Genomic DNA, 26486 nt, shown 5'->3' on the forward strand with positions numbered 1-26486 from the left:
AAATTCTGAGGCAAAAAAGTAAAACACTTTCTGCTCAACAAGTCTTCAATGTAATACATGTGTACTACAAGGTACATAAATTTAATTGTTACTATCCTATACCTAAGTGATGAACAAGAAGAAATACCTATACTAAGTAACTTTTCTGATTTCAAGTACTAATCTCAACAGAGAAAACTGTACATTTTAATTTTTATCACTTACACATTGTCCACAAAATAAGCAGTTTTAATAATATAAAATAGATTTTGAAATACAATGAAATGGCTATACAAATAATGTTCATTACCATTTTTAAAATACTTATCTGTATTAACTTTTAGATAGAACTCAATAAAGTTGAGGGACTTGCTTAGAATTAACATATCAGTCAGTGCAAGAATTAGACCCATAGTCCAAATCTTGTGAAGAAAAATGTGAAATAGTTACACATCGATCTTTCTTTACTATGCTGAGTCTAAAACTAGAATATTATCACTATAAGACAATAAAGAAATCATTAGAAAGAACAACTGTATGTTAGCGTAAGTTACCTCTTTCTTATGTACAACAATCCTAGAGAGGGCTGGGAAGGTGGCTCAGTGGTAGAGCGCTTGCCTTGCATGCTCAAGGCCCTGGGTTCGATTCCTCAGCACCACATAAGCAAAAAGAAAAAAGCCGGAAGTGGCGTTCTGGCTCAAGTGGTAGAGCGCTAGCCTTGAGCTGAAGAGCTGAGGGACAGCGCTCAGGCCCAGAGTTCAGGACCGGACCCCCCAAAAAAACAAAAACAAAACAAAACAACAACAAAAAAAAAACAACCCTAGAGAGTTAATTCTTTTTTGAAAAGTTAATTATTCATTTCCCATGTACAAATGAAAATACAGTGACTTGGTGTTAGAGACTGAATGTAAAAATCATAGCCATCTAATTATAAACCAAATGTTCGAAATCACTTTGCTATGCTCCTTGATTTCAGATAGGCTGCTTTTTCTTATTGTCCTTGCTGCCATAGAATTGTTACTGTTTGTTAGAGTTTGATTCTTAAAGTTTTGGCACAGCAAAAGACAATAAGAAAGCTATCTCTGTCTTCTTTGTTTGTCGCTGCCAAACTGAGTTCGTACACCATGGAATAAAACTGTGCTAGAGAGTCACTTTGAGCACTGTTTCAAATAGTCTCTGTAATACTTTTATGTGGTAAGTGGGTGGGTTTTAATGCTAAAGACTGGACATTCTGCTGGAGATGTTTTTAAGTTATTTTTATTTTTCAGTTTTATTATAACGGTGATGTGCAGAGGGGTTGCAGTTACATGATTCAGATAATGAGCACATTTCCTTTTGAACAGTGTCACCCTCTCCCTTATTCTCTCTCTGTTTTTCTCCTCCCAATTTTCCATCCCCCAAAGTTCTAAAGTTCATGTAGAATATAGTGTCTAGTTGATTTCACTGCTGAATTGATTCAACCTTTGTCCCACTGTTTCTGTGTTTCCTTTTCCCCTCCCCAAATCAGATAAACTTATATTACAAGACAAAGGATACAGATAACAAAAACAGTGACAGAAGGGAATAAATGAAAGAAAAAAGGAAAGAAGAAAAAAATCGAAAAAGGACCAAAAAGTAGTACAATTAAAAAAAAACTTGTGGAGGTGGGAGAGAAGGAATGTAGGGAAAAAACAAAGGAGGAGGCAACAATTCTTGATAGGAAATATGCTCATTACCTTGCTTATGTAACTGTAACCCCTCTGTACAGTATTTATTTATTTATTTATTTTTGGTCGTGGGGCCTGGACTTGGCCTGGGCGCTGTCCCTCAGCACCGTCAGCTCAAGGCTAGTGCTCTACCACTTGAGCCACAGCTCCACTTCAGGCTTTTTCTGCTTATGTGGTGCTGAGGAATCGAACCCAAGGCCTCATGCATGCAAGGCAAGCACTCTTACCACTGACCTACCTTCCCAGCCTGTACAGTATTTTTACAATAAAAAACTTATTAAAAAAACTTCTTCCAGTTCTTGGAGTTCATTTCAATAAGCATCATTTTCTATGATCATATGCACAGAGCTATTGAGCCCTGCAATCCTCTCCTAAGAAAGTCCTTCTTTGGTTTCACTGTGTGAATGTTTAGATTTCTGTTTAATTAATTATGTCCAGGTATAATTATTTGTTGTTCACTGTCCATTGAGTTTACTTGTAGATGTATAGGCATATTCTAATTGTTACAAATGAGAGAAAATATACGGCTTTGTTTCTTTGGGTCTGGCTTACTTCACTTAGTGTAATTTTTCCATCTTTCCAGTTTCCTTATGAATGGGGCAATATCATTCTTTCTGATGGAAGCATAGAATTCCATTGTGTATAGATACCACATTTTCTTTTTTATTTTTTATTGTCAAGGTGATGTACAGGGGATTTCAGTTACATAAGTAAGGCAATAAGTATATTTCTTGTCAAACTTGTTACCCCTTCCCTCATTTTTCTTCTACTTTCCCTTCCCCCACCTCCACCCAAGTTGCACAGATCATTTCCAACATACTGTCTTGTGTATATCGCTGTTGCATTGGTTCCCCCCGTCCTTTGTCTCACCATTCTGTTGTTCCCCTTCCCTTCCCTAATTCAAATAAACGTATATACAGTACCAGGGTACCAAAATCAAATACAGTGACAACAGGGGTTACACCATAGGGGGAAGAACATAGAAAAGGAGCAAACAATCATATATTAATTACATTTAAAACAACAACAAAGAAAAACCTCTTGTGTCCATGTCTTGGAGTTATTTCACTTACCATTATCTTATATGGTCATTATCTTATATGGTCATACTTATTGAACTATTCTGGTCATTTGCTAAGATTATCCTAGATGTATACTAATTATTGCAAATAAGGGAAACCATGGGACCTATGTTTCTTTGCGTCTGGCTTACTTCACTTAATATGACTTTTTTCCAAGTCTTTCCATTTCCTAAAAAAAATGGGGCAGTGTCATTCTTTCTGATAGAAGCACAGAATTCCATGTTTATCTGTCTATCTATATCGATTTATCTATCTATATCTATACACATATATATACCTCATTTTCTTGATCCATATAACATACAAGGGCCTCATTTCTAAAATATACTTAGAACTCAAAAAACTAAATCCCCCCAAAACAAACCCTCAAAGAAACAACCACCTCATTAATAAGTGGGCTGAAGACTTAAAGAGATACCTCTCTGAAGAGGAAATAAGAATGGCCAATAGACACATGAAGAAATGCTCAACTTCTCTGGCCATAAAAGAAATGCAAATCAAAATAACATTGAGATTTCACCTCACCCCAGTTAAAATGGCTATAATCAAGAAATCTAATAACGGGACTGGGAAGGTGGCTCAGTGGTAGAGCGCTTGCCTTGCATGCCTGAGGCCCTAGGTTCAATTCCTCAGCACCACATAAGCAAAACAAAAAAAAAAAGAAAAGAAAAAAAGCCGGAAGTGGTGCTGTGGCTCAAGTGGTAGAGTGCTAGTCTTGAGATGAAGAGCTGAGGGACAGAGCCCAGGCCCAGAGTTCAGGCCCCACTACCGGACCCAAAAATAAATAAATAAATAAATAAATAAATAAATAAATAAATAAAAAATCTAATACTGACAGATGCTGGAGGGGATGTGGCCAAAAAGGAACCCTATTGCATTGTTGGTGGGAGTGTAAATTTGTTCAACCAGTTTGGAAAGTAGTATGGAGGTTCCTCAAAAGACGACACATAGAGCTCCCCTAGACCCAGCTATCCCATTTTGGAGCATTTACCTAAAGGATCACAAACAAGGTCATACTGAAGCTACCAGAACGTTTTTTTGATGCTTCATCTACTGAGGGCATCTGGGTTGATTCCGTATCTGCAGTGAACATGCTCATGCTGGTGGCTTTAGTGTAGCCTAGTTTGTGGTCAATTGGATAGATGCCCAGAAGTGGGATTGCTGGGTCATAGGAAAGCTCTATGTGGAGTCTCTTGAGAAACCTCTATACTGCTTTCATAGTGGTTGAACAAGTTTACATTCCTGCCAAAAGTGTAATAACATTCCCTTTTGGCCACATCCTCACCAGCATCAGTTATTGTTAGTTTTTTTTTTTTTTTTATACTGTCCATTCTAACTGGGTTGAGATTGGAATCTCAATGTGGTTTTGATTTGCATTTCTTTTATGGCCACAGATGTTGATCATCTCTTCATGTGTCTAATGACCATTCTTATTTCTTCTTTGGGGAAGTCTCTTTAAGTCTTAGTCCATTTATTAATTGGGTTGTTGTCTCTTTGAGGATTTGAGGTTTAGTTTTTTTGAGCTCTCAGTATATTTTAGAGATGAAGCCCTTGGTCTTTCCCATTCTGCGGGCTTTTTCTTGCCAGCTATGTCCTTTACCATGCAGAAACTCTTCAGTTTGATGCAATCCCATTTATCTAGTCTTTGATTTGTTGTGATTCTTAGGAAGTTTCAGCCTGTGCCAAGGAGCCTTAATGTTTTCCCTATTCCTTTCTGTAATATTTTCAGGGTATCTGGTCTTACATTGATCCATTTGGAGTTGATGCTGGGTCAAGGTGATATATAAGGATCTAACTTTAGTTTTCTGCATATGTATAGCAATTCTGCCAGCACCATTTGTTGAAGGGCTTTCTTCCATTCTCTGTTTTTGGCTCCCTTATCAAATATTAGGTGGCTATAGGTCTGTGGGTTCATTTCTGGGTCTTCTGTTCCATTGGTCCTCAGGCCTATTCTTGTGCCAGTACCAAGCTGTTTTTATTACTTCGGCTTTGTAATAGAGTTTAAAGCTTGGTATGGTATTGATATTCTTCCAGTTCTGTTCTTGCTAAGGACTGTTTTTGTTATCCAGGGTCTTCTAATATTCCATATGAATTTTTTGATTGCTTCTTCTGTATCATTGAAGATTGTTGTTGGGATTTTGATGGGTAGTGCATTGAATTTTTAGATAGCTTTGGGCAGTATTGCCATTTTTACAATGTTAATACTCCCAATCCAGGAGCATGGGAGGTTTTTCCACTTCCTTAAATCTGCTTTATTTTTCAAGTTTTTTTGTTTTTAAGTTTTCATCATAGAGAACCTTCGCCCCTTTTGTTAATTCCTAGGGGAGGGTTATTTTGTTTTGTTTGAGGCTATTGCAAAAGGAGTTGTTTTCCTGAGTTCAGCCTAGCTCTTCTCATTGTTGGCATATAGAAAAGTTACTGATTTTTATGGGTTAATTTTATACCTTGTTACTTTGCCAAATTTTCAGATCAGTAACTTGGGAGAGGAATCTATGGAGTTTTTCAAATACAGGATCATGTCCTCTGCAAAGAGGGAGAGTTTTACTTATTCTTTCCCCATTTGGATCCCCTTATGTTTGTCTCTTGCTTTTTTGCTGTAGATCTTGACCTCACTGGTTCCTTCACTTATGAAATGGGAAACATGGGCAATTTCCCTAGAACTACATAAAATGTAATTGTTTCTTCAATGGACATATTTATTTAAACCTGTATTGATTGTAAAATACGATAGAGAAGTAAGCATTATTTAGTAAGTTTGCTCATTTATTACAGCTAAATAACTTATTGGAGATAGGAAAAAAATGTTTACTTATGTAGCTAAAAGGAAAAATGATGGGAGCTCTTCTAGGTCATTCAGCTGTTCATAATGGATTTTTGTTGTTATCCTTGTTTTGGTTGACACTTTTTTTATTAAGTAGTTGTACAAACAGGTTACAATTCCATAAGTCAGGTTATGAGTACAATGCTTCTTTTTCAGTGTCACCCCTTTCATCATCATTCCCCATGTTACCCCTCACATAATGCTTTTTCATAACAATGGATATACTAAGTTCCACATATTTCCTGAGTAATTTTCTGTTGAACTTTTATTAGATTTTTTTCCATTATTTTCTGGCTAATTTCCACTTGTGCTTGATAGCTACCACGTTCCATGTTAAGACTGTTTCTAAGAAGGAAACAGAACTGGTTTGCATAGCTATATTCATATTCACATATAAGAAAGAAGATGATAGGGAGGAGAAATACGCTGTTTCTAGTAAAAACAAACAAAAAAAACAAACAACTCTTTTCTTATCCAGAATTAGTTGTACTTTATATTTTTCTAAGCTAATAATCTAAAGTGCATTCATTTAAGCAGAAAAAATTATTGGCAAATACTTTTATGTCAGGTGATATGCATACTAAGTTTTTATAACCTTTCTTCTGTTTATTCAATGTAAGTAATAGGATGTGACAGGGTGTGACATTTCATAAAGATGACTTAGGTCAAGAATTTCAAAAAATCTTCAAAACAATTTGATGTCCAAATCACCATTTTTCTCATTTTGGAGTGTATATAGTGAGTTACCCTACTGATTTACTTTGTATTTCCTTGGTAAGTCATAATGTTGACTATATTTTTTACATGTTAATTGGAAATTTGGATACATTTCTTGTGAAGTACCCTTTAAGATTTCTGCCCAATTGTGCTGTATTGAGTTCTGTAATTTTTCTTTCCAGAAATTTTCTGTATATTGTTTACTTAGCACTTAGTTGAATGTAAATATTTACTCCCACACTTAGAATACTGTTTTTGCTTTTTTTTTTTAATCAGTCATGGGGCTTGAACTTTGGGCCTGGGCACTGTCCCAGAACTCTTCAGCTCAATGGAAGTGCTCTACCACTTGAGCCACAGCGCCACTTCTGGTTTTCTGGTGGTTATCCTGCCAGGGTTAGCTTTGAACTGCAATCCTCAGATCTCAGCCTCCTGACTAGCTAGGATTACAGGTGTGAGCAACCAGCACCCCGCCTGCTTTTGCTTTTTAAACATCATCTTTTACTTAAAAAAAAAAATGTTTTTTACTCTGCATGTATTCTCATTTATCTGTTTGTGACCTGGGTAATGAGGCTACACAGCAAGAGGAGATTCATACATTACTGATTGGAATGCAGTGTGTAAACAATGGCAGTTTCTTATCAGACCAGTTACACCTTTACTGTGTGATCTAGCATCTGCACTCCTTGATCTCTACCAAAATGAATTTAAGATATATGCACACACAAAATTCTGCACACTGATATATAGAAGTTTCCAAAACAAGTTGTCCTTCAATAGATAAGTGGATAAACTGATACATCCAGATGATAGACTGTTATACAATACTAAGAATAAATGATCTATCAAGCCATGAAGAAATCTTAAATGCATATTACTAAGAGAAGCCAATCTCAAAGCTTTTGCTGTATGATCCCAACTGTATGACATGCTATTATATATATATATATATAAAATGCCTGTAGCACCTTCATTTGCCCTACTGACCTTTTGGTACTATCCGTGTAGTCAGGTTTTCTGCTACTGTTGACGTCCCCACAGTCTCATTCTTTCCTCCACAGTTCATAGTCACCTTTATGGACGCACTGCTAAAATACTTATTCATCTCAAAATAGTAATTCTTATTCTCCAATTCACCATTCAAATGAGAGAAAAAAAGACAAGAAATACAGCCTGAATCCTAGAAGAATTCCTCAAGAACCACATGCTATAGACAATGTTCTTGCTTCCTTTACCTCACTACAAACAAACACATTATAATAATGCACTACATTCATTCACATGGAATTGAACTACATAGAAATTTTGACTTCCAGACTTGCTTTTTTTTTATATCATTAGATAATTTCACAAGTCTTTATTAAGCACTGTATAGGACTTCAAAGAAGCCAAAGAAGATTTATTCCCCAAAATAAACAACAGTTATCAGAAAACATTATCTTAGTTGGAAGCACCAGAACACACCCATACTATCCATTTTAGCTAAAACCTTCCTCCTGCCATTCGGGATCACACAGGTAGCCAACTACTTCAGAATCAGCCTAGGCTTGAATATTCTGTCAGATTTTTCACTCTCTTTGTTCCCATTTCTTTGGTTTCCTTCTCGCTCCTATTTAGTTTGTTTTTTTGTTGGTCATGGGGCTTAAACTCTGGGCCTGGGCGCTGTCCCTCAGCTCTTCAGCTCAAGACAAGCTCTCTATCACTTAAGCCATAGCACCACTTCCGCTTTTCTGGTGGTTTATTGGAGATAAGAGTCTCATGGACTTTCCTGCCCTGACTGGCTTTGAACCGCGATCCTCAGATCTCAGCCTCCTGAGTAGCTAGGATTACAGGCGTGAGCCACCAGCACCTGGCTTCTCACCTCTTTTTGCGTACCTTCTAGTATGTGAAATCTCAACAGCCCTCTGTCCAGCTTTAATGTCTGCTGTGATAGGAACTAGCTTTCTACAACTACAAAGTACTAAAACATGAGAAATTTTATTGGCTGAGATGTGTTTCTACCTTCCAAATCTGTGCCTTTAAATTAAAATTGTGTACTGTTACCCCATAAAGGTAGAACATAGAGATATTACACTAAAAAGAAAAATTACTAAGGATGACGTGTGTGAGACAGCAGGAAGAAGGCATGGCATCAGCGCAGCCATTGATTGGCTTTTGCTGTTTGTTTTTTTGTTACTGTACATTACTACATATTAATACACACAGATGCATTACTATGTACAAATATGCAGTAATATGCACAAAAAGAAAATTCATATTTTAAAGTCTTTAGATTAACATTTTCTCAGAAATACAGAAAATGTTGGGAAAGGGCAAAACAAGAAACTTAGAAGCCAAAACTTTAATGTTTTTTGTTAATTTATAATTTTTATCATTGTTTTAATACATTATATCAATTACTTCAAGAAAATTCAAGAATGTTTTACTCTTTTGGATAAAATAAAAGTTTCTGCTTGAGGACTTCAACTTTAATCTGGGGTTTTCAAACATTGATAGGGTTGCATAGCCTTTTAAAAGCCTTTGGGCACAAAACTGGTAAAATGTGGTTTTAGTTATTGGCATGCCTGTGCAACAAAGCATTTCAGAGGTGTGATTGACAGGCCAGGAGTGTATATAAGAGAAAACCTATGCTTATGTCTGCTTCAGTGACTTTATTAGCCACACCCTACTTGTAAATTGTAAACTGTCATTCAGAGTAGCATCATGATGTTTTAAACTAGTCAGGTTATAATACCCTACTTCTTTTGCCTTTGTGCCTAGAGGTAAATTCAGAAAATGTTCCTATGTTTCGACTCATAAAAGCATGCATCTGCAAAAAAAAAAGCTAAGTAAAAGCCTAGTAGTAAAGAGTAATGTAAAGAAGATTTATGATACTTTGCATGCACATATATATTGCATATTTACACATCACAGCTAATTAAGCCTTCAATATAATTCAGCTCAAATGTGTAAGCAACTATTTCTGATTTAATGACAAAAAAAAGTCATTCTATTTTTGTGGCAGACTTTAAACCAGTATTTTAAAACATATTAATGTGGTGTACTGAACTCAAATTGATATTAATACCAGAACTTTACTAGAGACCTTTATTATTCTTATTAAAAATGATAGACAATCTGTTTTTATAGCAGGCTATATTTAAAATATTAAATATAGAAATACATTCACATCAGACTTTATAAACAGCCATAAAATTCTGAACTGAAATAAGAAATGAAAACAAATACTGTAGATTAATGACTTGTTTTTACTAGTCTAATATCTCTTGTTGAGTATGATAACTGAACCTTCTTTTAAAAATTTTTAAGCATATATTAATTATGATCCTCGTCACTCTTAGTGAAATGAACAGAGAAAGTAACTCAAAGTGTATAGAAAACATCATATATACAATACAAATCCTCCATAGTCTCTCTTTTGACCAAAACCTACCCTGCAACAAAATAATTTTTACTTTCCAAATTTATAATAATAATCCACATGTCTAGTTTTTGATAAGTATTAAAGATTAACCCACATAACTGTGAATTATCATATTGAATTCTGGTTAGTGTTCAAAATGAGGTAAAAAAATCAGTCTTAGCAATTTCTCAGTAACTTAGCATGTAGTAGTGCCACTGCACATTCTTCACTTCTAAAGGAAATATTCTTATAGACGCAACCTTAAGAAACACTGAATAGTTAAAGGACATAGCACAGAGAGGAATCTAAGTAAGCATCTATTAAATATAAATCTGTTATTCATTAGTCAATTCCAGGGGTAGTGAAACCATTTGTATATATTCTGATAAAAATTGAGAAAATAAATTTTGAATAGTATTTTTCTGTGAATTCATTTGTGGGACCTAGCAGGTTTTCTTTTCGAGGAAGGCTAAACCATAAAACTATGTTTTTGGAAAGTTATTTATCTGACAAATTAAATTTAAAAAAAAAGAAAGGTAAACACCTGTAAGTTGAAGTTTACAGCCTGAACTAGTTTTGAAGTAACAAGAAAGAGAAAGCTAGTAGTTCAAATTTCAGTCACTTTTCATCTAAACCCATCAATGTGTGCACTGGCCCATTAATTATGTGGCCTAGCACAAAATGATATGTTATTCTTCCCTTTTACTCTAAGATGACAGCCTTAAGATTCTAGTCAAAAGAAAGAAAGCTATTTCAAATACTTTACTTACTGGCCTCAAGAATTTACCTAAGTCACATATGAAAATGAAAGCACTAATGGAGGAACAGACCAGTTCTTTGGTTCTGTGGGAACTAAAATAAAATGGGGGGAAGATTATCTAAAACTTTGATCCTAATAGACCTTGCTATTCTAGGTGAATGAAATACTCCAAAGCACAAATGAACAAATTTTCTCCAAAGGACTAGATAGGAAATATTTTTGACTTTGGGAGATACATAGTTTTTGTCACATCTACTCATTTCTGTCCTTTAGTGTAAAAGCATTTGTAGACAGTATGTGAATGGAAAACCAGGGCTGAGTTCCACTAAAAAAAACTTCTTTATAGACACACATATACTTTTCATGTAATATTTATATTCGACAAAATACTGTTTTGTATTTTTATCATTGATTTTTAGTAGTAAGAAGGAGTTGCCATTCAAACAAAGCAGTTTATGAATGCAATGCATCTTGCTGAATGCTGTTCCTTTCATCATTCTTCCCACCCCTCCTAACCCCATCCCTTCTTCAGTTTCCTAATTTTCTAGGATACGCATTGAAATTTATGGTTGTATCCCTCCTCCCCTTGAACTCACCCTCCCTTTCAAGAACCTGTTTGCTGATGTTTATTTTGTTGGATTGTGAGCTAGCCTTTCTAAAGATTTACGCCTCTTGAGTTCTCTCCTGAATCTATCTTAGATGTTATGTAACCATTAAAATGCAAAATTCATTCTTAACTCAGGAATTATAAATAAAAAAAAAAACAAATGAAGCAGCAGGCTAGGCCATAATTTGGCAACCCTGTTCTGATACACAACTTTGTTTCTTCTTTGAGATACTACATCCATGGTTAAAAGAAAAACCATGTCCAGGAACTGATTTTCTAAAAATGAAGTGTTTAAAATAGTTGATACGTTCAGAAAGCATACAAATTCCCAGAAAAATTAGTAAGGGGAAGTAAGGCCATTCAAAATATATTTCTTTAGTGAATCCAGTCTAATGATCTGATCCCATTTTACTGTTAAAGTAGTCCACGGTGTAAAATATTTATTTTTCACTATGAAATAATTAATTCCATTTATTTAGTTAAAACTTTCCTGTTCTAGGACTAGGGACATGGCTCAAGTGATAGAGCACATTAGCAAGCACAAGGTTCTAAATTCAAACCTGCCAAAAACAAAATCCCATAAAAAATTTCCCAACCACCCCTGTTTTTACTGTATTTGATGTAGGTATAATTTGGGGAGGGAAAGGGAAAAATCAAATTGTTTAAATATGGATACAGGTGGACCCATTGCAACAATGAGATATATAAGACATTATGTTGAAAAACGAACTTTACAACTTTGGGGAGGGAGGAAGATGGTAGGGCAGGGATGGGAAGGGGAAACAAAGGAGGAGGCAACAATGCTTGATAAGAAATATATTCATTACATTGTTCATGTAATTGTAACTCCTCTGTATGATATTTTCACAATAAAAACAAACTTATTAATAAAAAAATTCCCAACCTAATAAATTTTTAGAAAAAAGCAAATTTGACCATTTTCTAAATTATTTAGATGAACTTTAATTTTGCATAAAATCCTGCAGATTTTTACACAAAAGAATTTCAATTTGTTTAAATAATTATACAGTTTAATCATTGTTTCAGAGTACTTCCTTTCTGATGTGAAGTTAGTATATGTGAATTACATAAAATTCATGTATGAGGAAATGATTAATTTTGAAAGAGTTCTACTTAATGTCATCCACCAGAAAATTAATATTTTCTATCTCTCCCCCCAATTTTTATATATTTTAAACAAAATACAGTGATTCAGTACTACAGGTTGAGAAACTGCCTTTTAAGAAAAAATAAGCTATTATCAATGAAAGCTTTTAGCAATACCTTATACCTGCCTTCTTTTCATATTATTCAAATGCATGAATATATTGTTTCTTTAGCCAAAATCATATTGGTGGATATTTGAGTAATTCCATGATTTTACTAAAATCATGCTGTCACCCAGATGCTGGTGGCTTACACCTATAATCCTAGATACTCAGGAAGCTAAGATCTGAAGATCACCATTTGAAGCCAGCCAGGGCAGATAAGTCCACATGAGACACTTATCTTCAATTAACTACTCAAAAACTGGAAGTGGTGCTGTGGCTCAACAGGTAGAGTGCTTACCTTGAGCACCAAGAGGCTCAGAGAAACACCTAATTCCTAAGTTCAAGCCCTACAACCAACAACAACAAAAACAAAATACATGCTGTCAGAAATTCTGAAAAGATGACATCATTGTAGGGTTTTATTATTCCTGAAGCCCTCATATAAAGGAGCAACTAGAATAGTGCACCTCAAAAACTGTGGCCAGCATCACAAAAAAATTTAATGACAACATATTTTCATAAGTTTCAAAATGTAATTAAATTGTAATAAATCACCAACAGCTACAAAACACACTAAAAACTCCATAGGATGGAGAAGACTGAAAATAGGCATTGATACAACATGATTTCTACCCAGTGGTCTGAATGACATAGTAGAAAAGTTCAGTGCAGCATGGTAAATGGCAGGGAAAAAAAAAAAAGAAACTCTATTTATGACAGTCAAACACATGGTCATCTAATTAGTGATGTGCACAAATAACTGACCAAGATTCCCACTGTCTTTACCTACCAAGGTAGTGAAATCACAACCAAGGGAAGCGGTGTGACAGACTGACTGGGAAGGAAGATCCAGTTGATCTTGACTCTAGTCTGGCAGAGTAAACAGAAGTGGATTTTATAAAATCCATATAAGAAGGAGGCACCCTGTGAGGGTATGGAATAGCGATAGCCTTTTGGGCAATCCAATCTTCGCATTTTTTTATTGACCCAATTAGGGAACAGGTGGAAAGGAGCCCCAAGGAACTCTTACTTCAAGTTCCTAGTAACACTAAACACAGACAAACCTCTCCAAAGAGAGTGGCAGGCAGAGGGTTGAGCTGGGGTAGTACAGTGTGACAGTAATGCATGTGTCCTAAGGTTACTCAGGGGGGCAGAAACCTATGGAACAGGGAGTCAAAAGCTCACCTGATCTTGATATTCAGTATGTGTAGACCAAAGAGGCCACACAGAATAATTACAGCAACATTATGAGAAAAGTGTAGGGAAAGTAGAGAATTCAGGTATAACTGAACATTTTTTCAGGGCCATTTTCAGAACATCAGCACAAACTGGAGGGAATTCTGTACGATCCAAATTATAGATACAAGAGAAGCTATGAATTTTACTGGCATGTTCATGAGTTGGTCCTATGAATGCTTCACATTAACTGATCAAAACAATCTTTCTAGGTTAATCTCCAAACGGAGGAGAAACAGAAGTAGAACCGAAATTGAGAACAGGAATAATGTGGTTGAAGCATAAAGGTAGAAATCAGTTGGCAGAAAATAGAAAACTATATGTTTGATACTTAGTCAACAATACATTCAGAAGCTCTAGACTATTGAAGATCAAAAAGAAATCTCTTGGCCAATGCTTGCCTCTTGAAAGTATATAGGAAACTAGTTTTCATCAACAATAAAGGACTGCAATCAAATCTGACTTAGTTACTTTTAAATCCAGAGTCAGAAGAAAGCACTGTAGAAAGCCATGCTCATAAGAGATTAACATTGATCCTAATATTTTAAAAATCTTTAGTCATACATATGATAAAAATGCAAAAATAAATCAGAATTGCAGAAATTCAGAAATGAGGTTAGAGACAGTTTTTGTTTCTTTTTAGAGAATATAAAATGAAACTAATTAGGAAAAATATTGTAGAAATGAAGATTAACCAAAAAATACCACAAATGACTTAAGACAACTAGAAAATTTAGATATTTAAAAACCAAAAGTAAATCGGGACAAATCAAGAAAAATGATACAGCAGATAAGATATATATATATAAGAATTCATAAAGAAGAAAAACCATTATATATGTGTGTGTGTATGCATACATATATACATATATGTATATGTATACACATATGTATATACACATATATGTATACATATAGATATACATACATACATATGTATGTATACATATACATATATATATATACTCACAGACCACATTTTCTCGATCCACTCATGTACTGAGGGGCATCTGGGTTGGTTCCATATCTTAGCTATGGTAAAGAAGGCTGCAATAAACATAGTTGTGCTGATAGCTTTAGTATGGGCTTGTTTATAATCCTTTGGGTAAATGCCCCAAAATGGGATTGCTGGGTTATAGGGGAGCTTTATGCAGAGTCTTTTGAGAAACCTCTATAGTGCTTTCCAAAGTGGTTGAAAAAGTTTACACTCCCACCAACAATGCAGTAAGGTTCCCTTTTGACTATATTCCCTCTAGCATCTGTTGTGATTAGGTTTCTTGATTATAGCCATTCTACCTGGGGTGAGGTAGAATCTCAATGTTGTTTGGATTTGCCTTTCTTTTATGGTCAGAGAAGTTGAGCATTTCTTCATGTGTCTATTGGCCTTTCTTGTTTCCTCTTCAGAGAAGTCTCTGTTTTTCTTTAGCCTACTTGTTGATGGGGTGGTTGTTTGAGGATTTGTTTTTGGAGGATTTAATTTTTTGAGTTCTACGTATATTTTAGATATGAAGCCCTTGTCTGTTGTATAGCTAGTGAAGATCTCCCAGTCCATGGGCTATTGAAAACAAAACTATAGAATTAATACTTTAAAAATATTCAGATTTGTTGCTGGGTGCCAGGGGCTCATGCTTGTAATCCTAGCTTCTTAGGAGGCTGAGATCTGAGGATCAAGGTTCAAAGCCAGCCCAGGCAGGAAATCCATGAGACTCTTATCTCCAATTAACCACCAGAAAACCGGAAGTGGCACTGTGTAGAGTGATTGCCTTGAGCTGAAGAGCTCAGGGACAGCACCTAGGCCCAGAGTTCAAGCCCCATGACTGACAAAAAAAAATCTTCAGATTTGTCCCTTAAAGAGAAAAAATACTTTATATAATCCTAATGAATAGGCATGTGACATCTGGAAACATTCAAATTCCTATAAAGGAAAAAAATGAGAATATGGGCACTTTTGACAGCAATATTATGTGCTAGAATATAATATATGAATATATTTAATATTTAAAATACTCAAAAACAACCAATTCCTAGGAAATCTATTAGAGAATGAGATTAAGAAAGGCAAAATAATTGGAGTCACCTATATAAGGATTAGTGGTAAACATAATAAATATATCTACCTAAAGTCATTTGTAAGAAAATGGCTAGAACTGCAGATCATCACCTTAAGTGAAGTAAGCCAGACTCAGAAAGACAGCATGCTTTCTCTCATATATGGAATTTAAACAAGTAAAATAGAAGAGGGACTATTAGAGAATAAAAAAGAAAACAGTGGGGGATGAACAAAGGTAATGGGAGGTGAATATCATCAAAGAACATTATTACAAATGTGTGAAAATGTCATAATGAAACTCATTTTATATAATTAATTTATATTAATATACAATAAAAATATATCGACCTATAAATGATGAAGCTAGTCACAAAAGGACAAGTACAGTATTATTTCATTCTTGAATTACCTAAAGCAGTCAAAAATCATAGAAACAAACTAAAAATGTAGTTGTCAAGGAATTAAGGAAAAACTAAGAATTAGTGCTGAATGGGTAGATTTACAGTTTTAACAGGATGAAAAATTGTTCTGGACATCTGTTTCAAAACAACTTGAATATACTTAATGCTGCACTAACCACTTAACAGGAGACAAACAGTAAGCTAACAAAAAAGTAGGAAGAATAAGAATAAAATAAAAGTAGAAAAAGTGCAGTGATTACCTTACAGGTGTTGGCTTAAAGTAAAAAAAGTATATTTCTTCAAATCCTACATTGGGAAGGTAAAAGATTAAAGGGGGAAATAGATTGTTAGTTAGTTCTGGTTGTTCACAGTAGAGAACAGAAAATTTTGTCCTCAAAGAAAAATTTTAACTGGAAACATACAGAAAAGGAAAAAATGCACATATGTATTTGCAAATACAAAAATACAAATAGGTATTTGCATATATCAAAATTTTACATATTCACATAAAATAAGGCAGACAATATTTATCGATAAAGTGTTGATACACAGCTGTACAGTCAGCTTTCAATATTCATGGGCTCCATATCAGTAAATTCAGCCATTTTTGGATCAGAAAAAATGACATTGCCCCATTTGTTAGGAAATGGAAAGGCTTGGAAAAAATTATATTAAGTGAAGTAAGCCAGGCCCAAAGAAACATAGGTCCCATGGTTTCCCTTATTTGCAATATCTAGTATATTTCTGAGTCAAGCAGAAAAGGTCAGATAAGGTGATGTTAGGGAAATGAACCCTAGGATATGTATTCAAATGTTTTTATTTTTCTTTCATGCGATTGTTTCTAACACATTTATAAGATTATTTCTTTGTTGCTTTGTATGTCCCTCCCCCACAGTATAACCCCTGCTTTCACTGTATTTGATGTTGGTATAATTTGTGGAGGGGAAGGGGAAAAACAAGTCATTTAAATAGGGATACAGGTGGACCCATTGCAACAATGAGAAGCACAAGTCTTTATGTCGAAAATGAACTTTACAACTTTCGGGGCGGGGGGAACGTGGGGAGGATTGGGTGGGGGGGTGGGGGGAGGATGGGAAGGGTAAACAAAGGAGGAGGCTACAATGCTTGATAAGAAATGTACTCATTATCTTGCCCATGTAATTGTAACCCCTCTGTACAGTATTTTCACAATAAAAAAATAAAAATTAAATAAAAAATACATATATGAAGGGGAAACTGCATCTATACTGAACATGTACAGACATCTTTTCTTGTCATTAGTCCCTAAACAATTTAGCATTAAGAACTATTTATATACAGTGTATTAGGTATTATAAGTAATCTAAGTATGACTTTGTTGCTTTTTTTTGGGGGGGGGGGTCGGTCATGGAGCTTGAACTCTGGGCCTGGGTGCCATCATCCCTCAGCTCTTCAGCTCAAGGCTAGAGCTCTACCACTTGAGCCACAATGCCACTTCCGGTTTTCTGAGTGGTTTATTAGAGATAAGAGTCTCATGGACTTTCCTTACAGGCGTGAGCCACCAGCACCCGGCTGAATTTGTTGATTTTTTGTGGTGTTTGGGGCCCACCTAGGTTCTCATATATGCTAGCAAGCACCTTACCATTGAGCTATACCTCTGCTCTAGAGATAATTTAAAGTATGCAGGAAGTTATACATAGGCTATATGCAAAAATGATGCCATCTTATATAAGAGACTTGAGTCTGTACAACTTTGAGTCCATGGGGGTTCTTAGAAACAATCATCTATGGATACCAAGGGGAAAATCTTGTATAATGAAATAATATGAAATATCTGAGGTTGAATATAAATATATCAGTAACTATGAATGAGCCTAACTCATTTATTTAAAAAAAAAGTTCAGGTAACAAAGCAAAATCCAACACCGTGTTTCACATATAAATAGACATAAAAATAAACGCCCCAGGGAGAGAGCCAGAGGAAGGGTGACATTATCCAAAAAGAAGCATACTCATTACCTGACGTGTGTAACTGTAACTCCTATGTATACCACCTTTATAATGACAACTTTTTTATTAAAGAAAACAGAATAGACACACCCAGGAAGGAGATGAGGAAGGAGAAGAAAGAGAAGAGATTGCTTCAGAAAGGTTAAAAATAAAAGAGATAAAGATGCAGACAAATGAAAAGAAATTAGAGGTCACAGTCTTAATATCTGGGAAGACAGAATTCAGAGAGAATGAAAAGGACATTTTTCATAATGCTAAAAGCAGAAATTCACAGTGAAAATGTATCACTTGAAGTTTTCTAAGACAGCAAACAGCCTTCATTAAGCAGATATTATGTATGAGATCTTTCAGGAGAAATAAAGAGCAATTTACTCTAAAAGGAAACGGTTATACCTCTCCCAAGAGAAAGGTCAAGCTGTGCACAGTGGCTCAGGCCTGTAATCTTAGCTACTTGAAAAATAGAGATCAGAGGGTAGTAGTAGGATGCCAAGAAAGGTGCAAGTTTATGAGACACCATCACACTCATGGGTAGGGTGGTACACACCATTTATGCAAGCACAAGTAGTAGGATTGTAGCCCAAGCCAGTCTGGATATAAAGTAAGACCCTACCTCAAAAATAACCAGTGCCAAAAGAGATTGGAGCCATGGCTTATGCTTGCAAGAATAGGGTCCTTAGTTCAATCCACAGTCTGGAAGAAAAAAAAAAAAAAGAGGAACACCAAGTGAACAAAAAATAGGAAGAAGAATATACCTAGGCAACATAATCAGTGATGCAGATATGTGAGAAACTCTAAAACTGAAGGCTATTCCTTTTTTAAAGTGTTATGGAAACATTCAGGAAAAAAATTGGCTATATATTGGGCTATAAGGAAAGAGGGATAAAGAATGAAGGGGGAGAGGGTAAGAATGCAGGCAAAGAATTCATTGTATATACCACAGAATTGAGAAATATAAGGGAAGGAATAGGTAGAAGGGGGTGAAGATGTTGAAGTAGTGATATAGATCAAGATGCATTGTATATATAAACTGCTTCGTTAAATACCCTCCCCCAAAATTAATACATAACCGAAAATAAAGATAAGTGAGGGAAAAGGTGGGTTGGGAGGGGTGGGTGAGAATGTTAAAAGGGTGACATTGATCAAGATGCACTATGTTCTAAACACCATTAACTTTCAAAGAGTAGAAATAATAGAGAAAAAGCATACTGTGATCTAAAAGCAGTAACATATGAAATAAATTTAAGAGCTTGTTATTTGGAAACTTCACAATACCCTATTTTTAATCTAAACTTTAGAACTTCTTGAAATAAAAATAATTTGAAAAGGTTTTAGGGCTGTGAATATGGCAGCAGAGTATTTACTTAGCAGATACAAGGCCCAGGGCACCCACACAAAGCTTAGAATAAAATGTATAGTATATAGTATTTAATGTGTCTTAAAAGCTATAAAATAAAACAATACTACACATACACAGAGGATTTATTAAAAGTAAAATCAGAAACTTATGCCATAATTTCTATCACTTAATTTCTAGAAAGTAGATATAGAAAGCAATAGCTAGTTTTGGTAGTATGTATCTATAATCCCAGTACTCAAAAAATTGAGGCAGGAAGATTGCAAGTTCAAAGTCAGCCTAATCTAGAAGCAACTTCAAAGTTGGGCTGTAACAAACTATCAAAAGAAAAAAGGAAAAAACACCCAGAATGAAAATACTATATTTGAGAAATATTGAAAACATGACTTGGGCTGGGGACACTTGAGCATACCTACTAACACAGCAGCAGTTTAAGAAGTTGATGTAGCCTCTTTGAGTTTAAAGCCAGTCTGGGAAATGCATACGAGGAACCCTATCTCCAATTTTTTTCTCTCATAAATTTGGGTGTCTATAACTCATACCTGTAACTCCTAGCTACTTAGGAGGCTGAGATCTGAGGTTCATCGTTAAAAGCCAACCTGGGAAGCAAACTCCATGAAACTTCTATCTCCAGTTAACCACCAAAAAAACAGAAGTGGAGCTGTGGCTCAAGTAGTAAAGTGCTAGACTTAAGCAAAAAAACAAAACAAACAAAAAAAAAAAACTCAGTGTCTTTTGTGCTTGGCACAAAAGAAAACAAACAAACTGGATGAACTTGAAAACAGCCATACTACACACACACAATTAAATGTTTAGAATAACTCCATGCCTTTTATGAAACTTTATTAATAAAATGATGTGGTCTACTCAAGCTTATTAGAATATTACAAGTTTATAAATAATTGTTAGATTTTACTTTTTCTTGCCAGTAAGTAAAACCCATTAAATAAAATCAGCCTGCTTATAACCAGGGTATCTTTTATGTGTCTGGATTTTTCCAAAAGCCACTTTTATATGTAGGTCTCCCTCTGTTTATATATAATGTTGGATTGTAAAAGTTATATATTGATGCTCTCTTTTGAGAAAATTAATAAGAACTCCCACACAGGTAACTTTTTGTGATTAACACTTTTGTAAATTTTTTTGGAAAATACAGAACCATTCAGCTTATATAAAAAATACCTGTTAGACTAGTAGATTAAGACATAAAGTACAAATGTGAAATTGCTTTTAAATGGATTTCTGGGGTTTTTTTGTTGTTGTTGTTATTTTGTTTTGGCTGGCATTGGTTTGTTGTTTTGGTCTATTTCCTGCAATTTGTAATTACTTTCTGAAGAGCCTTGGCAGAACTCAACTAGCTCTATAGAGATTCGTTCAAGTATAACTGTCTTCTAAGACCAAAACTTATTTTGAAAAACAAAACAACACATACCAAACGCCTAGTACTTCACAAAAGATAATGTTTGGGGACTTCCTAACTTGTTTAAAAGATCAGTATGGAAAATTCTTATAAACAGTTCAGTTCTTGCTGAATCTATGTCCTTGTAACTTAAAAGATCTTACAATATAATTGCTCTGTAAATATCAGAATTTTCTAAATATTGTGCAGTGTACACAAAGAACCCGTCAAATGGCTTATCTTGTACTTATCAGCTTGTTTATTTTATGCCTCCAAAAGCTGTATTTTTTAACAAGAGCAGCTGCTACTTTGTAAATATTTTAATAGCTCCTGTTAAGTAGAGCTGTCAGTTTAACAAACAATATTATAAAAGAATTTCGTTCTTCCATGTGATTGCACATCTTGAAATGTGTTTTACCCTGAAAATCCTTTGGAGATTTTAGTCTAGAAAGGATATCTCCTTTGAAGGCACAAAGCCAACAAAAGGAAGAGAATGATTTAACAAATGATGTATAAGATCACTAGAGAAATAATGGTGTTCATTTCAAAAGACAATGTATAATGCCAGTAAGTTATTTTAGCTTACTTCTCTTCTTGAGTCTAGCAATTTGTTGATATGGAACAACACTGGCTTTATGCCAGATATTTCAGGTATGAACCTTGATTCTTACCACTTAATAGATATTGGTTTAGAACAAGCCAATTAACTTCTTTGACCCTTTGTTTCTGTATCTGCAAATGGGGTAATGATACTTAGTGCACAGGTTTATGGGGTCATTATGAGAATGAAAGAAAATATATGTAAATGGACTAACTCAATAAAGGTAATAATTATTAGTCTGTCTTACCTACTTAGCAACTGGGAGTCTCCAGGTCCTCCTTTAGTCTTTCTCCTTTACATTTTTATTCACCCAGCTTATCTCTTTTTTTCTGTTTCATGAATTCAAAGTGATAAATGTTTTAGAGGTAACCCAATTTAGCACTTATGTTAAATAAATGAAGAAATTGATGCTTAAAGAGATGAAATGACTTGTTCAAGATCACAGTTAAAGAGAGATCAGAACCCAGTCTCCTCAGTTTTTCAGTTTTCCTTCTTTCTATGAAATTAAATTTCATGAAATTTCTACCTGGGTTGAAGGGTCATGGTAGAAGAGAAAATATGGAACAAACATGAAGGAGAAAAAGGTTTTTTTAAGTGAGGAAAACATTCCTTTTTCTAGATAATGTACAGTAAATTTTTTCCCAAAGGGTTATAAATGTTAGGCTTTACATGTCATATTCTCTCTGCTTCAGCTACTCTTAAACTATTTATGTATTATAGAAGGCTAATTTTGTCTTACAAACAAGTGTGGCTATGTTCCATAAAACCTGTATTTGGACACTGAAATTTTGATTTCTTATAATTTTCACTTCTAAGAGTATCTTGCTTCTTTTCAACCATCTGGAAATACAAAAACTGCACTTAGGATACGAGCCACATAAAACCAGATGGCCCAGGAGAGAACTGTATTTGGCCCTGTCCTACAGTCAACATGGAGGCCTTAGAAGTATAAGCCTGATGCTAAACAGACAAAATACTTAGCTTTAGTATTATGGAAATAATAGGATCTGATGGGGGATAGGATAAAGAGGGCAGTACCCACTCTAGTTCAGCAGACAACTGTTCTTTGGAAATAGAGGAGAAATGCTGCCAAGTAAGTTTTTGAAAAAAAGTAAGCTAAGGTTCTAGATCATATGTGAAATTTACCAATATTTAAGTGTTGGTAAGTAATTGAAGTACATTCTTAAATACTGTAGGTCAGACATCTGTTAACTGATTTTGGTACATGGGACTGTCAGTTTAGGAAAAGAAAACAAAGCAAAGAAGTAGGTAATTCATAGTTTCTATAAAATTTCACTAATGAATAAACTACCATACAGAAGATATATATACATATACCACAGATCAGAATGACAGACAAATACAAAATACTCACCCAAAGCTATAAAATATACATCCTTATATGTGTACCCAGAACATTCTCTAGGAATGACCATAGGAAGTCAATAAATAGGTTGGTTTTTTTCCATGTGGTATTGAGAGTACAAACTAAGCCTCAGGTATACTAGGCAAGTGATCTATCACTGAGTACATCCACAGCCCTAAAATCTTCTAACAAATTCAAAAGGATTGAAAATGTGTATCTTTTCTGATCACAGTGGAATAAACTAGAAAGCAGTAACAAAAGGAAAACAGGAAATCCACAAATACATGAAAATTAAGCAGCAAATAACTAATAGGTAAAAAAAAAAAAAGCACAAAAGAAATTAGAAAATGTTTTGTTTCAAATGAAAGTAGACCCAAGCACATACTTATATTGATGAGATACACTAAAAATAATGCAAAGAGAAAAGTTGAAGGCCATATGTATCAATAGGGCGGAGCAAGCTGGTAGATTAGAGCATCCTACATTTGGTGGCCTGATTGAGAAGAGTCAGTTAGAGAGAGAGAGAGAGAGGAGAGAGAGAGAGAGTATTAGGAATTGTGAAGAGGTAGTTAAATACTTGAAAAGCACAGAAAAAAGGAAATTGACAGAGAAAACTAGAAGCCATCTGAAGCTCTGTCTACCCTATCCAACAGGGAAGGGAAGCCAAAAATACACTTACAAGGTAAGCCAGAAGGTCCTGGCACACACTGACAATTCTAGCAGGAGGATTATCCATACCTCTACAAGCCTTAGATCCAGTACAGGGATTTGGTCAGACAGTATTGTCTGTTCCTGTGTAGAAGGCTAGCTTCAGTGAAAAAAATGACATTCTGCTGTTCCACTTATTTCTGGTTGCTAAAACAAAGCATTATCTTGAGAGAGGGCTCAGTGTTTGGGAATGAGCTGTATTAGGGGGTTGGTAGCAAGGCACAGTCATGGCTTGGGTAGTTTTGGTATACCCTGCCACAGTGTCTGGATAGAAGATAGTCATGGGAAGGGAGAGCATGTGGTATGGACCCACAGAGGTTCAAGCACTGGAAAGCTCAGGCAATGAATGACCTAGTAGTTGGAGGACCTGCCTCCCTGGTGAGGAGCAAGTCCCATCATCTAAGTGTTAAAAGGCCAAGGGTGATGTAGTGTATGGTCTCTAGAGCCTGATTCTTGGCCACATGGGTTGGCTGCCAGATGGGTCCAAAATCTCTGAGCCAAGACCCTCTGAGTCATGTGATTTCCATAATCTACTCACTCTCAAAGGAAGCTAACTACTGGGCAGGTTCTGAAAGCACTGAACCCATCTCTGGGAACTGCTTCCTGTGGTGTGTTGTTGTTGTTCTAAGGGACAGAGAGCCCTCAGTTTATGTTCTCCAGATCATTCAATTTCCATCTCCCTTCCACAGGACAGTAGACTACTGGGCATAGTCTAAAAACACTAAAACCTGCCTCTGGGAACTGAATTGCACGTGTTAGCTGCCAGGTGGGATTGAGAGCTCCAAGCCCAAACCTTTCACATCAGATGGTTTCTACAGCCTCCTGACTCCCATAGGGAGATGACTTGCAGGACATAGCCTGAAAGCACTAAGAACCACTTCCAGGAACTGTAATGCGTTTGCTGCCAAGTGAGACAGAGAGCCCTGTGTCTTAGCCAGCTGTGTCTCCAAGTGCACAATGAAGACAAGCTACTATAGGGAAAACATGCCAGAAACAGACAGCCAGCCCTTCTACAACAGACTCTGTTAGTTTTCCTTGATGTGAGCAGTGCTTTGGATCAAGTATGCTACCCTGACTATATCAATGAATACTTAACTATTGTGCCATACCCCAAGTCCAGTGGTGAGAAATAGTATGTCAACCTTCTACTATAGAGTCCTGTCTGAAACTAAGAATATATCAACTGAAAGACTAACAACCAACAATTTGGCCTCAGTTACACAAATCTGAATTGCAGAAATACAAGAAATACAAGAAAACAAGATTAGACTCTTCTGTGAAAACAACACTAAGGATACCTAAAAATACCAAATACTAACAATATTGAAGTAGATGAAATCACAAAGAATTCAAAAAAATCAACAAATTTTAAATGCGCTTGGATAAACACAAAAATCTACAAATGAAAGAAAGATAATGTAAGACATAATACAGTAATTTTAAAAACATAGAAATTCTGAAGAAGAAAACAAATTGAGATTCTTCAGAAAGCTGAGCCAGGCACCAGTGCCTAACACCTAAATCCTACTTAGTCAGGAGGCTGAGATCTGAAGAATGAGATTTAAAACCAACACAGCTAGAAAAGTCCTATCCCCAAACTAACCAGCAAAATGCTAGACCGGAGGTATGAATCAAGTGAGCAGAGCATCAACCAATGAAGCAAAGCAATAGGCCTTGTGCAAAAACAACAAATTCAGTTGAATGTGTCCCCAGCAGACTAGATAAAAAAAATCTGTATTTGAGACAAGTGGATATATTAGTACATTCATATAAAAAAATAATTTTTAAAAATACTACTGGAACACAGAAGACCCTTCAGACACCATTAAAAGTCTAAACCTAAGCCTGGTGCTGGGTGCTCATGCCTGTAATTCTAGCTACTCAAGAGATTGAGCTATGAAGATCATGGTTTGAAGCCAGCCAGGGCAGGAAAGTCCCCATGGGACACTTATCTCCAATTAACCACTCAAAAACCAATAATGGCACTGTGGCTCAAGTGGTAGAGCACTTGCCTTGAGCACAAAAAGGCTCAGGGACGGCATCCAGGCTCTGAGTTCAAGCTCCACAACTGACAAGGAAAAATGAAGTCTAAATCTGCAAGTCAAGGCATAGAAAAAAAAAAAGGTGTACTCTAAAGGCATAAAAAAAACATACTCAAAAACATACCAGAAAATTTTTCAAGAGGAAATAGTCATCCATATACAGGAGGGTTTTAGAATATCATATAGACAAGACCAGAAAAGAAAGATAAACATCTATAAAAATACAGGAAAGACAAATGAAGAGCAGGAAAGAATCGAACACTTCAAAACAACCAAATACCAGGGAATACTGCATAATTTTTAATAATAATTCTGGGTGTTAATGCTCTCAACTTTTCAAACAACACAGACTAATGAATTGGATTAAAAAACAAAACCCAACTGTTTGTTGCCTATAAGAAATGGAAGAAATGGGCCTCACTAGTAAAGACAAACACAAGTTAAAAAGGATGAAAAGGATTTTTCGTGCAAATGGAGCCCAAAAGCTTATATACTCATATCTGACAAAACAGACTGTCAGAAGGGATCAAGAGAGTTAATTCATAATGTTTAAGAGAGTAATCCATCATACTGATACAGCATGTATCTGTAAATATATATACATGCAACTTCAAAGCACCCAGTGCCAGAGAATTAATACTACTAGAAAGAAGAGCACAAGTAGACTCCAACATAGTTGGTTATGTTAGTACCCCTAGTCTCAACAATAGATTAGTCATCTAGATCCACACACACCTCCAAAATCAACAAGGAACATCAGAAATAAACAACACTATACAGCAAATGGATTTAATAGACATCTACAGAATATTCCAAACAGCTTCAGCATAAGCATTCTTCTCAGAAGCCCATGGAGAGGTCTGCAACATAGACCATATTTCAAGACATTATGCAAGTCTTAGCAATTATAAGGAAATTTAAATAACTTCCTGAATTTTATCAGATCATAGCAGAATAAAAGAGAAACTATAGAAAATAGAATTTCACATAATCAATT

At 35.4% G+C, this 26486-nt stretch overlaps 1 protein-coding gene across 2 annotated transcripts in view; it reads left to right on the forward strand.

Annotated features, from left to right (window-relative positions):
• LOC138815257 (WD repeat-containing and planar cell polarity effector protein fritz homolog) overlaps nt 1-26486 on the forward strand; it is a 261096-nt gene that overhangs the window by 201655 nt on the left and 32955 nt on the right. The gene's annotated exons all lie outside the window — the stretch shown is intronic.

This window comes from Dipodomys merriami, unplaced genomic scaffold (assembly GCF_024711535.1).
Source record: "Dipodomys merriami isolate MVZ:Mamm:240054 unplaced genomic scaffold, mDipMer1.0.p SCAF_63, whole genome shotgun sequence".
In the NCBI taxonomy this organism is placed as follows: domain Eukaryota; kingdom Metazoa; phylum Chordata; class Mammalia; order Rodentia; family Heteromyidae; genus Dipodomys; species Dipodomys merriami.